This window comes from Mustelus asterias, chromosome 2, assembly GCF_964213995.1.
Source record: "Mustelus asterias chromosome 2, sMusAst1.hap1.1, whole genome shotgun sequence".
Classification (NCBI taxonomy): Eukaryota; Metazoa; Chordata; class Chondrichthyes; order Carcharhiniformes; family Triakidae; genus Mustelus; species Mustelus asterias.
Window position 1 is genome coordinate 167,379,268 of NC_135802.1, and position 13,401 is coordinate 167,392,668.

A 13,401-nucleotide genomic window follows, 5' to 3' on the forward strand; every position below is an offset into this window, starting at 1 on the left:
CCTCACTACACCACTGTGATTCTTCCCCCCCCCCCCCAACCTCCTTCCCAACACTTCACTATTCTCCATACACTAGCCATTCCCTGACCTCCCCACGGGACCCAATGCCCTCCGCTCCCATTCCTGACCCCATTCCCCATCCGGCCATGACTCCAGCCACAAGGAAAAACCAGTAAAAACTGGGAAATCAGGATACTGGTCTGAACCATTTTTTCCTACTGGGAAACCTATGTAAACCCGCTCCCCCGCAAAAAGCAAAGTCCGATCAGGCTCTCCTGACCTCCGACACTGCAACTTTGGGCAGAAGACCGGGGGAAGTGATTGCACTGCAGAGATCTGACCCAGCGTGAGTCAGAACGTTGGACAAGATAGGAGTGTCTGGATTACAAGTTAAGTAACGATGAGGAGAGTAGCAAACTGACTCAGTTGCCACTCCATTGGAAGTTATGGGACAAAGTCTTGGATTCCTATAACATCCTCCACATCCTCAGGCTGCCTCCAAGTGATTTACAGTTTATAAATTCTCTCACAAGTGTAATTATTATTGTAATGTAGAAAGTATTTTTCTTTCTTTGGCTTTGCATTGTTGCTGATGATTCTCATCTGTTGTGAGTCTTCAAATGTGAGCAGTCCAATTTCAGCAAAGTATTGTTGGTTGTAGTGTCATCGATCGAGGGGCTGCTGCTGCAGGTTCCCTCCTGTGATGGCACTTTTCCATGACAGCCTATAATGTCGCTCTCCACACTGCAGGACAGAAGCCTGAAGATTTTGGCACCAATTGCTTTGATCATTTGCAGACTATTCCAAAATGTTAAATTCATTCTAGCAGTGAAATGGTTTGCTTGTATCTTGGGCTTGACTGTCCAGTTGGTCAGCCGGCATTGGCCAACTCAAGACATCTTCTGGCAGCGGCCAACATCCGTTCTAACGATGTGGCCGAGCCACAGTCAACCTTAATCTCGCTTGAGTGTTGCCTTGATAGTCCCCAAGTTAGAAAACTTCAGTATTTCCGTGTCGAGACCTCTGCACTGCTGATGGATCCTAAAGATCTTTCTCAAACATGGAATTAGTTCAGTCTGCTTTCCTGCCTCTGATGTGTAGTCTGGGTTTCATCCTGGGGAGACATTGGCATAGCAATACTGTCACTGGACTAGTTAGCCCGAGACCCAGGACAATGTTCTGGAGGCATTAGTTTGAATCCCATTTCAGCAAATGGTGAAATTTGAATTCAATAAAATTCTGAAATTAAAAATCTAATGGTGAAATTATTCACTCTGATTCATTAATGCCCTTCAGAGAAGGAAACTGGCTGCTAGTTAGTTTTACCGAGAAAAAAACATTTATTAAATATGAAACGTTTATTATACAATATTCGTTTGTTCCTCCCTTAGCTTCACAATTCTTTACAGCTTTCACTCAACCAATCTCCCACTGGTTTCTCTCAACACCCCAGATGTTGGTCAAATGAGGGTTTCCAAACTCCACTCCCAAAATGGCACACTTTAAAATGTTCTTTCAAACTTTGCTTTCCATCAGCTTCCATTCCAGGTTTTCCACCTGGCCTTCCAAACAAAGCCTCAGCTCCACTTTTAACAAGCAATGCAGCTCCAAGTTTATAAGAACATAAGGATTAGGAGCAGGAGTAGGCCATCTGGCCCCTCGAGCCCGCTCCGCCATTCAATAAGATCATGGCTGATCTTTTTGTGGACTCAGCTCCACTTACCCACCTGCTCACCATAACCCTTAATTTCTTTACTGTTCAAAAATTTATCTATCCTTGCCTTAAAAACATTCAATGAGGTAGCCTCAACTGCTTCACTGGACAGGGAATTCCACAGATTCACAACCCTTTGTGTGAAGAAGTTCCTCCTCAACTCAGTCCTAAATTTGCTTCCCCTTATTTTGAGGCTATGCCCCCTAGTTCTAGTTTCACCCGCCAGTGGAAACAATCTCCCTGCTTCTATCTTATCCATTCCCTTCATAATCTTATATGTTTCTAAAGATCTCCCCTCATTTTTCTGAATTCCAATGAGTATAGCCCCAGTCTACTCAGTCTCTCCTCATGAGCCAACCCTCTCAACTCCAGAATCAACCTTGTGAATCTCCTCTGCACCCCCTCCAGTGCCAGTATATCCTTTCACAAGTAAGGAGACCAAAACAGTACACAGTACTCCAGGTGTGGCCTCACCAGCACCTTATACAGCTGCAACATAACCTCGCTGTTTTTAAACTCCATCCCTCTAGCAATGAAGGACAAAATTCCATTTGCCTTCTTAATTACCTGCTGCACCAGCAAACCAGCTCCTTGAGATTCCTGCACAAGGACACCCAGGTCCCTCTGCATAGCAGCATGCTGCAATTTTTAACTATTTAAATAAAAGTCCATTTTGTTATTATTCCTACCAAAATGGATGATCTCACATTTGCCAACATTGTACTCCATCTGCCAGACCCTCACCCACTCACTTAGATTATCTATATCCCTTTGCAGACTTTCAGCGTCCTCTGCACACTTTGCTCTGCAAAGGGGTGGGGGGGTGGGAAGGTGGAGGGGTGGGGGGGGTGGGAAGGTGGAGGGGTGGGGGGGGTGGGAAGGTGGAGGGGCAGAGGTAAGATTTAGAAAAAGAGAAGCAAAGGGGAGAAAAGGGAAGGGAAGGGGGATAAAGTAGGGGGAAAGTGTGGGGGGTGGGGGAAGAAAAATGAAGAAAAACAATAAAGAAATAAAAGGTAGAAAACAGTAAAAAATTGAATAAAATTGAATGAAAACAGGGGTCGAGGTGGGGTAGAGCAAATCATCTGAAGTTGTTGAATTCAGATTTAAATTCAGATTTTGAATTGCTTCAGATATGTGATTTGTTTATGTTCAATCAGCTCTTCTCTTCCCAGGTCTGACTTTGGCAGTATCCTGCTCTCAAATGCAGTCCCTCTTTATTCCTTTAACTCTGAGTTCTTGGAAATTTCTCTTCATTTCTATCACTTCTTTAACTAGCTGTTCTTTTAGTTTCCAGCATTTGTTTTCTTAACATTATTACGCCAATGTCTGATCCAAAAATGTGGCCCTGGTTGCTAAGCAACAACTCTGCCTCTCCCAGCTTGTTTACTTGTCACACCGTAACTCTTTCTAAGCAAAATTGAAGCAGTTTTCTCTGAAACCAAAACCCCCATATGTAAACATCTTTGCGCAGGAATCTAACTGTAGGTTTACCTTTCCTAACACAGAAACGCTAAATTTAACACACTTAAAACTTTACCTTATTTCTAATATTTAACAATACAGAAACAGATCCCAGTGGTGTTGTGAGTTAAAACAACCTGACAGGGTTTTCCCACATCCTCATCTGAAGCTGCTGCAGTGACACAACCAATAGGAGCTGACATCTCCTCATCAGGGCGACCAAGAGGAGCTGATATCTCCTCATCAGGGCGACCAATAGGAGCTGACATCTCCTCATCAGGGCGACCAAGAGGAGCTGATATCTCCTCATCAGGGCGACCAATAGGAGCTGACATCTCTTCATCAGGGCAGCCAGTAGAAATTGACATCTCTCATCAGCATGACCAATAGGAGCTGATATCTGTCTTCTACCTGATTTGGTGCAAATGAATACTTTCTTGTGAAATTATTATCCCAGAAAGCATATAAGAAAAAGCAGCAGCTGCCAAACAGTGTTGGTGTACGAATACAATCCGCATTTACCGTACAAATGTCAAAAATGTAGATAACGCAGCTTTTAATTCATGCACAGCAAGCTGCAACAAACAGTAAATTAATGATCAGCTAATCTCTAGTTAATGATCAGCTAATCTCTAGTTAATGATCAGCTAATCTCTAGTTAAGGATGTTGATTGAGGAATATCGATTGACCATCAATACCATAGAACATAGAACATAGAACATTACAGCGCAGTACAGGTCCTTCGATCCTCGATGTTGCGCCGACCAGTGAAACCAATCTAAAGCCCATCTAACCTACACTATTCCAATATCATCCATATGTTTATCCAATTACCATTTAAATGCCCTTAATGTTGGCGAGTCCACGCCCTTACTACTCTCTGAGTAAAGAACCTACCTCTGACATCTGTCCTATATCTATCACCCCTCAATTTAAAGCTATGTCCTCTCGTGCTCGCTATCACCATCCGAGGAAAAAGGCTCTCACTATCCACCCTATCTAATCCGCTGATCATCTTGTATGCCTCTATTAAGTCACCTCTTAACCTTCTTCTGTCTAACAAAAACAACCTTAAGTCCCCCAGGAAGAACACAACCATTTTAAAATAATACCCTGAGATCTTTCACATCAACATGCAGATCAGAGGGAGCTTTGATTCAGCAATTCATTTGAAAGAGGGGAGGTGATAGCCCAGTGGTATTATCACTAGATTATTAACCCAGAAACTCAGCTAATGTTCTGGGACCCAGGTTCGAACCTCACCATGGCAAATAGTGGAATTTGAATTCAATAAAAATGTCTGAAGTTAAGAACCTAATGATGATTGTGAAACCATTGCCGATTGTTGGACAAACCCATCTGGTTCACTAATGTCCTTTAGGGAAGGACATCTGTGGTCCTTACCTGGTCCGGCCTACATGTGACCCAGAGCCACAGCAATGTGCTGACTTTCAACTGCCCTCCAAGAGCAACTAGGAATGGGCAATAAATGCTGGCCAGTCAGTGACGCCCATGTCCCACGTATGAATAAATAAAAATGCCACCTTAAATTGCTGGTTTGTACAGGCATCATGAGTGTGGCACCCACACTGGTCTCCAGATCTGGTTGCAGAAGAACCTTGGTGACAGCGATCATGGTTCTGGTACAACAGAAGAACATTGTCTGTGTTGACCAGGACAAACCCTATCTCAGCATATGTTGCAGGGCGAATAGCATGGCAAAAATTCTATGTTATCTTGGACACATTTCTCAAGGATGCTTGGCTGAGTATACAGCCAGTTCCACCAGATCATTCGATTGCCGGTGGAGGGAGCTCAAAATCTCATCTTTCTGCAAAGTTTTTGAATTCCATGAAGATGACCTGCCGAGCATCATCTGTCATTATCCTGTGGTGATGCCGTGTCTGGGGGCGCCTTTTCAGCTTGTCCAAGACTGTTCAGATCAGGCAGATAGTTGATTTCAAACCAGAATAATAAAATCCAGAATGATCTGAATCTTAGCTACAATGCTGTAGACGTATTTTTATTCAGAGCTCCCAAAATACAACTTTGTGTTAGCAGCACTGTAAGATTATGGACATCGTGGAAATAATAATGCTAAATAATTGATGGTGACAGGCATTCTGGAAGTTAGGTAACATTAACGACTAAAGCATCACTTTTGAACTCGATGGTATTATTTAAAGCCATTTGTTTAGTCTTTTTTGCTAATTATTCTAGTTATATTTTGCAATTTGTTGCCAATAGGTGAGTGTTAGAAAACATACAACTAATTACAAGAGGGTTGCAGTGATAGTAAAAGAGGGTGAGAGAGAGAGTGCTCAATAATTCTCGTTATGTCTTGCGGAGGTTGAAGGATCTGTCAGGTAACTCCTCTGATTATTGTTCAGATTGCTTTTGCTGGAAACAACAATGAGGTGAAGGATTGGACTCAACTGTGAAATTCTCATCAGCCTCTCCAGCAATGGCCATCACTGTGGTTCACACGTGAAGATGGGTCACAGAAGCGATATCCAGAAGGTAAAGATACCGGGGCACCAGGCCTGTAACACATGTCACTTGCTTCATAATCCAAAAATTGGGGTAAAGAAGAACATCAGAATAATCCTAACAAAACAATGATAAATGTGCTTTGGACAATTGGAGCAAGACAAGAACAAATGAACAAAGAACAAAGAAAATTACAGCACAGGAACAGGCCCTTCGGCTCTCCAAGCCTGCACCGACCATGCTGCCTGACTGAACTAAAACTCCCTACCCTTCTGGAGACCATTTCCCTCTATTCCCATCTCATTCGTGGGCCGAAGGGCCTGTTCTGTGCTGTACTGTTCTATGTTCTATGTTCTATTCATGTACTTGTCAAGACGCCCCTTAAAAGTCACTACCGTATCTGCTTCCACTACCTCCCCTGGCAACGAATTCCAGGCACCCACCACTCTATGTGTAAAAAATCTGCCTCGTACATCTCTTTTAAAACTTGCCCCTTGCACCTTAAACCTATGCCCCCTAGTAATTGACTCTTCCACCTGGGAAAAAGCTTCTGACTATCCACTCTGTCCATGCCTCTCATAATCTTGTTGACTTCTATCAGTTCTCCCCTCAATCTCCGTCGCTCCAGTGAGAACAAACCAAGTTTCTCCAACCTTTCCTCATAGCTAATGCCCTCCATACCAGGCAACATCTTGGTAAATCTTTTCTGTACCTCTCCAAAGCCTCCACATCCTTCTGGTAGTGTGGCGACCAGAATTGAACACTATATTCCAAGTGCGGCCTGACTAAGGTTCTATAAAGCGGCAACATGACTTGCCAATTTTTAAACTCAATACCCCGGCCGATGAAGGCAAGCATGCCGTATGCCTTCTTGACTACCTTCTCCACCTGCATTGCCACTTTCAGTGACCTGTGTACCTGTACACCCAGATCCCTTTGCCTATCAATACCCCTAAGGGTTCTGCCATTTTCTGTATATTTCTTATCTGTATTAGACCTTCCAAAATGCATTACCTCACATTTGACCAGATTAAACTCCATAGAACCATAGAACATTACAGCATATAAACTGGCCCTTCTTGCCGGTGCCGAACCATTTTTGTGCCTAGTCCCACTGACCTGCACCTGGATCATATCCCTCCACACCCTGCTCATCCATGTACCTGTCCAAGTTTTTCTTAAATGTTAAAAGTGAGCCCGCATTCACCACCTCATCTGGCAGCTCATTCCAAACTCCCACCACTCTCTGTGTGAAGAAGCCCCCTCTAATATTCTCTTTAAACTTTTCCCCCTCACCCTTAACCCATATCCTCCAGTTATTTTCTCCCCTAGCCTCAGTGGAAAAAGCCTGCTTGCATTCACTCTATCTATACCCATCATAATTTTATACACCTCTATCAAATCTCCTCTCATTCTTCTACGCTCCAGGGAATAAAGTCCTAACCTATTCAACCTTTCTCTGTAACTCAGTTTCTCAAGTCCTGGCAACATCCTTGTAAACCTTCTCTGCACTCTTTCAACCTTATTAATATCCTTCCTGTAATTAGGTGACCAAAACTGCACACAATACTCTAAATTCGGCCTCACCAATGTCTTATACAACCTCACCATAACATTCCAACTCCTATACTCAATACTTTGATTTATAAAGGCCAATGTACCAAAAGCACTCTTTACGACCCTATCTACCTGTGACGCCACTTTTAGGGAATTATGTATCTGTATTCCCAGATCCCTCTGTTCTATTGTACTCTTCAGTGTCCTACCATTTACCTTGTATGTTCTACCTTGGTTTGTCCTTCCAAAGTGCAATACCTCACACTTGTCTGCATTAAACTCCATCTGCCATTTTTCAGCCCATTTTTCTAGCTGGTCCAAATCCCTCTGCAAGCTTTGAAAACCTTCCTCACTGTCTACTACACCTCCAATCTTTGTATCATCAGCAAACTTGCTGATCCAATTTACCACATTATCATCCAGATCATTGATATAGATGACAAACAACAATGGACCCAGCACTGATCCCTGTGGCACACCACTAGTCACAGGCCTCCACTCAGAGAAGCAATCCTCCACTACCACTCTCTGGCTTCTTCCATTGATGTGGAAATGCCAGCGTTGACTGGGGTAAACACAATAAGGAGTCTAACAACACCAGGTTAAAGTCCAACAGGTTTATTTGATAGCAAACGCCACTAGCTTTTGGAGCGCCTTGCTCCAGGCAAGATTGTTCTCTTCCTGTGGGGGAGCACTTCAGTGGTCACGGGCATTCAGCCTCTGATCTTCGGGTAAGCGTTCTCCAAGGCGGCCTTCATGACACATGACAGCGCAGAGTCGTGAGCAGAAACTGATAGCCAAGTTCCGCACACATGAGGACGGCCTAAACCGGGATGTTGGGTTTATGTCACACTATCAGTAACCCCCACAGCTTGCCTGCTGGACTTGCAGAATCTCACTGGTTGTCATGTTTGGAGACAATACACATCTCTTTAACCTGTGCTTAATGCTCCCTCCACTCACATTGTCTGTATCTTTAAGACCTGGTTGGCTGTAGAGATTTGCATTCTAATCAGTATTCTGTAACTTGATTTTGTGTCTCTGTGCCCTGTTTGAGAGCAGATTTCCACTCCATCTGACGAAGGAGCAGTGCTCCGAAAGCTAGTGGCGTTTGCTACCAAATAAACCTGTTGGACTTTAACCTGGTGTTGTTAGACTCCTTGCTGTGTTCTTCCATTGAGCCAATGTCTAATCCAATTTACTACCTCTCCATGTATACCTAGCGACTGAACCTTCCTAAACTAACCTCCCATGCGGGACGTTGTCAAAGGCCTTACTGAAGTCCATGTAGACAACATCCACTGCCTTCCCTTCATCCACTTTCCTGGTAACCTCCTCGAAAAACTCTAATGATTGGTTAAACATGACCTACCACGCACAAAGCCATGTTGACTCTCCCTAATAAGTCCCTGTCTATCCAAATATTTGTAGATCCTATCTCTTAATACTCCTTCCAATAATTTACCTACTACTGACGTCAAACTTACCGGCCTATAATTTCCCGCATTACTTTTTGAGCCTTTTTAAAACAACAGAACAACATGAGCTATCCTCCAATCAACCGGCACCTCACCCGTGGATACCGACATTTTAAATATATCTGCCAGGGCCCCTACAATTTCAACACTAGTCTCCTTCAAGGTCTGAGGGAATACCCTGTCCGGTCTTGGGGATTTATCTACTCTGATTTGCCTCAAGACAGCAAGCACCTCCTCCCCTTTAATCTGTATAGGTTCCATGACCTCCCTACTTGTTTGCCTTATTTCCATAGACTCCATGCCAGTTTCCTTCGCAAATACGGATGCAAAAAACCCATTTAATGTCTCCCCCATTTCTTTTGGTTCCATACATAGCTGACCACTCTGATCTTCAAGAGGACTTATTTTATCCCTTGCTATCCTTTTGCTCTTAATATACCTGTAGAATCTCTTAGGATTATCCTTCACCTTGTCTGCCAAAGCAACCTCATGTCTTCTTTTAGCCTTCCTGATTTCTTTCTTAAGTAGTTTCTTGCACTTTTTATACTCTTTAAGCATCTTCTTTGCTCCCTGTTGCCTATACATGTCATACATCTCTCTCTTCTTCTTTATCCGAGTTCCAATATTCCTCGAGAACCAAGGTTCTTATTCACTTTGCCTTTAATCCTGACAGGAATATACAAACTCTGCACTCTCAAAATTTCTCCTTTGAAGGCCTCCCACTTACCATTCACATCCTTACCAGAGAACAGCCTGTCCCAATCCACGCTTTTTAGATCCTTTCTCATTTCTTCAAATTTGGCCTTTTTCCAGTTTAGAACCTCAACCCGAGGACCAGATCTATCTTTATCCATGATCAAGTTGAAACTGATGACGTTATGATCACTGGAACCAAAGTGTTCCCCTGCACACACTTCCGTCACTTGTCCTAACTTGTTTCCTAATAGGAGATCTAATATTGCATCCTCTCTGGTTGGTACCTCTATATATTGATTTAGAAAATTTTCCTGAACACATTTTACAAACTCTAACCCGTCTAGACCTTTAACAGTATGGGAGTCCCAATCTATATGTGGAAAATTAAAATTCCCTCCGATCACAACTTTATGTTTCCTGCAGTTGTCTGCTATCTCTCTGCTGATTTGTTCCTCCAATTCTCGCTGACAATTGGGTGGTCTGTAATACAACCCCATAATGTGGTCATACCTTTCCTGTTTCTCAGCTCCACCCATATGGCCTCGGTAGACAAGCCCTCTAATCTGTCGTGCCTGAGCACTGCTGTAACATTTTCCCTGACTAGCAATGCCACCCCCCCACCCTTCATCCTTCTGCCTCTATCACGTCTGAAACATCGGAACCCTGGAACATTGAGCTGCCAGTCCTGCCCCTCCTGTAGCCAAGTTTCACTAATGGCTATAATGTCATATTTCCATGTGTCGATCCACGCCCTCAGCTTGTCTGCCTTCCCCACAATACTCCTGGCATTGAAATAGACACACCTCAGCAGATTACTACCACCACACACAACCCTTCTATTTGTGATTGTGCATGAACTATTAACATCATTTATTTTCACCCCCGCTCCACTATCTGCTCTGGCACTCTGGTTACCATCCCCCTGCAAATCTAGTTTAAACCCTCCCCAATAACACTAGCAAACCTCCCTGCAAGTATATTGGTCCCCTTGTAGTTCAGGTGTAACCCGCCATCTCTCCGCCCAAGTCTCCAACTGATCTCTCTCCTGCTGTATCCTCTGATGGTCCTCATTGCTATCCACAAATCCACCAACCTTTGTGTCATCCGCAAACTTACTAATCAATCCAGTTAGATTTTCCTCCAAATCATTTATATATATTACAAACAGCAAAGGTCCCAGCACTGATCCCTGAGGAACACCGCTTGTCACAGCCCTCCATTCAGAAATGCACCCTTCCACTGTCTTCTTTGACCGAGCCAGTTTTGTATCCATCTTGCCAGCTCACCTCTGATCCCATGCAACTTCACCTTCTGCACCAGTCTGCCATGAGGGACCTTGTCAAAGGCCTTACTGAAGTCCATGTAGACAACATCCACTGCCCTATCCTCATCAATCATCTTCGTCACTTCCTCGAAAAACTCGCTCAAGTTCATGAGACACGACCTCCCCTTCACAAAACCATGTTGCCTCTCACTAATACGTCCACTTATTTCCAAGTGGGAATAAATCCTGTCTCGAAGAATCCTCTCCAATAATTTCCCTACCACTGATGTAAGGCTCACCTGCCTGTAATTACTTGGATTATTCTTGCTACCCTTCTTAAACAAAGGAACAACATTGGCTATTCTCCAATCCTCTGGGATCTCCCCTGTAGTTTGTGGTGTCGATGTAGAAACTTGATGTCTGTGTAGATATGCACCTGTGTCGACCTCCCCTGTAGCCAGTGAGGATACAAAGATTTCTCTCAAGGCCCCAGCAATTTCCTCTCTTGCCTCTTTCAGTATTCTGGGGTATATCCCATTAGGCCCTGGAGACTTGACTACCTTGATGTTTCTCAAAAACCCCAATACCTCCTCCTTTTTGCTCTCAATATGATTCAAACTATCTACACATCCTTTCCCAGACTCATCATCACCAAGTCCTTCTCTTTGGTGAATACTGACGCAAAGTACTCATTTAACACCTCGCCCATTTCCTCTGGCTCCACACATAGATTCCCTCCCTTGTCCTTGGGTGGGCCAACCCTCTCCCTGGCTACTCTCTTGGTCTTTATATATGTGTAAAAAGCCTTGGGATTTTCCTTAATCCTGCTGGCCAATGCTTTTTCATGACCCCTTTTAGCTCTTCTTACTCCTTGCTTAAGTTTCTTTCTACTTTCCTTGTATTCCACACTTGCTTTGTGTGTTCCCAGCCTCCTAGCTTTGACAAATGCTTCCTTTTTCTCTACGACTCGGCTCACAATATCTCTCGTTATCCAAGGTTCCCAAAATTTGCCATACTTATCCTTCATCCTTACAGGAATGTGCCGGTCCTGAATCCCTATCAACTTACACTTGAAAGCCTCCCACATGCCAGATGTTGATTTGCCCTCAAACATCTGCCCCCAATCTACATTCTTCAGTTCCTGCCTAATATTGTTGTAATTAGCCTTCCCCCAATTTAGCACCTTAACTTGAGGACTACACTTATCTTTATCCATCAGTACCTTAAAGCTTACTGAATTGTGGTCACTGTTCCTGAACTGCTCCCCTACTGAAACATCGACCACCTGGCCGGGCTCATTCCCCAAAACCAGGTCCAGTATGGCCCCTTCCCTAGTTAGACTATCTACATACTGTTTCAGGAGGCCCTCCTGGATGCTCCTTACAAACTCTGCCCCATCCACGCCCCTAGCACTAAGTGAGTCCCAGTCAATATAGGGGAAATTAAAATCTCCCACCACAACAACCCTGTTGCTTTTACACCTTGCCAAAATCTGCCTACATATCTGTTCTTCAATCTCCCACTGGCAATATGGGTAGAGCTGAGCTCTACCCATATTGCCTCGCTGTATGAGTCCTCCGAGGTGTCCTCCCGGAGTACAGCTGTGATATTCTCCTTAACCAGTAGTGCAACTCCCCCACCCCTTTTACATCCCCCTCTATCACGCCTGAAACATCTATATCCTGGAATGTTAAGCTGCCAATCCTCTGGAAGTCTTGGGAAAAGTGGCAGTGATCATTTTATCATCAAAAAAACCCCTGAAATTCTATTTGGTGCTTTATCCGGGACACTCACAGCATAATGAGCACTTTACTCTCAATGGCAACTTATGTTGCCTTATTTGTGCAGCGATAGATCATTTCTGACAGCCTGTTATGGATAAAACACATCAAAGAGGAAAAAGCAAGAGTCCTTCACATTTACCAGTTTTTTTCCCTCTTGCAAGAAATTAGAACAAATATTATTCCAAATGTCTGCAAATATTACACTCCTTTTTAAACATTTGACTAAAATTGCTGGGTTATACAGACATCATGAGTGTGGTACCCACATTGGTCTCCAGATCTGGTTGCAGAAGGTCCTTGAGAAGGTGGTTATGGGCCACTGTCTTGAACTGCTGCAGTCCATACACCACAGAATTGTTAGGAAGGGACTTCCAGTATTTTGACCTCATGCAGTAAAGGAATGGATGTTCAGTTCAGGAAGATGAGTGACTTGGAGTTGGTGGTATTCCCAAGCTTCTGCTGTCCTGGTTCTTCTGGGTCAGAGGTTTGGGGGATGTTGTCATAGCAATCTTACAGTGTATCTTGTAGATGATACCATGCACAGCAATGAGATTGTGCTGGTGCTGGAGGGAAGGAGTGTTTAAGATTGATTCAGTACAAGCAGCTTTGAGCTGGGCAGTGTTGAGTGTTGCTGGAGTTTAGGAACCCAGTAATTGATTGGAACCTCTGGTCTATGGCATCACATGTTGGTACTGACAATTTGCAATTTATCAGCTGCAACTCCCGCCTTCAAAAAAAACACTCTTAAAAAGCTCTTGTGCAACATTTACAAAATACTGCAAGGTGATGCAGAAGTGATGAGAGTTTTATAAATGATCTTTCATCTAGTTTTACAGCTGCAGTTTCAAATAGACTTTTTTTGGTTTACAAGTATCAGTGAAAGTTTGAAACTAGTTATCTGATGAGGTTGATTAATGAACATGTTATCAGGAACAGTGTGGATGAATGGGAATGGC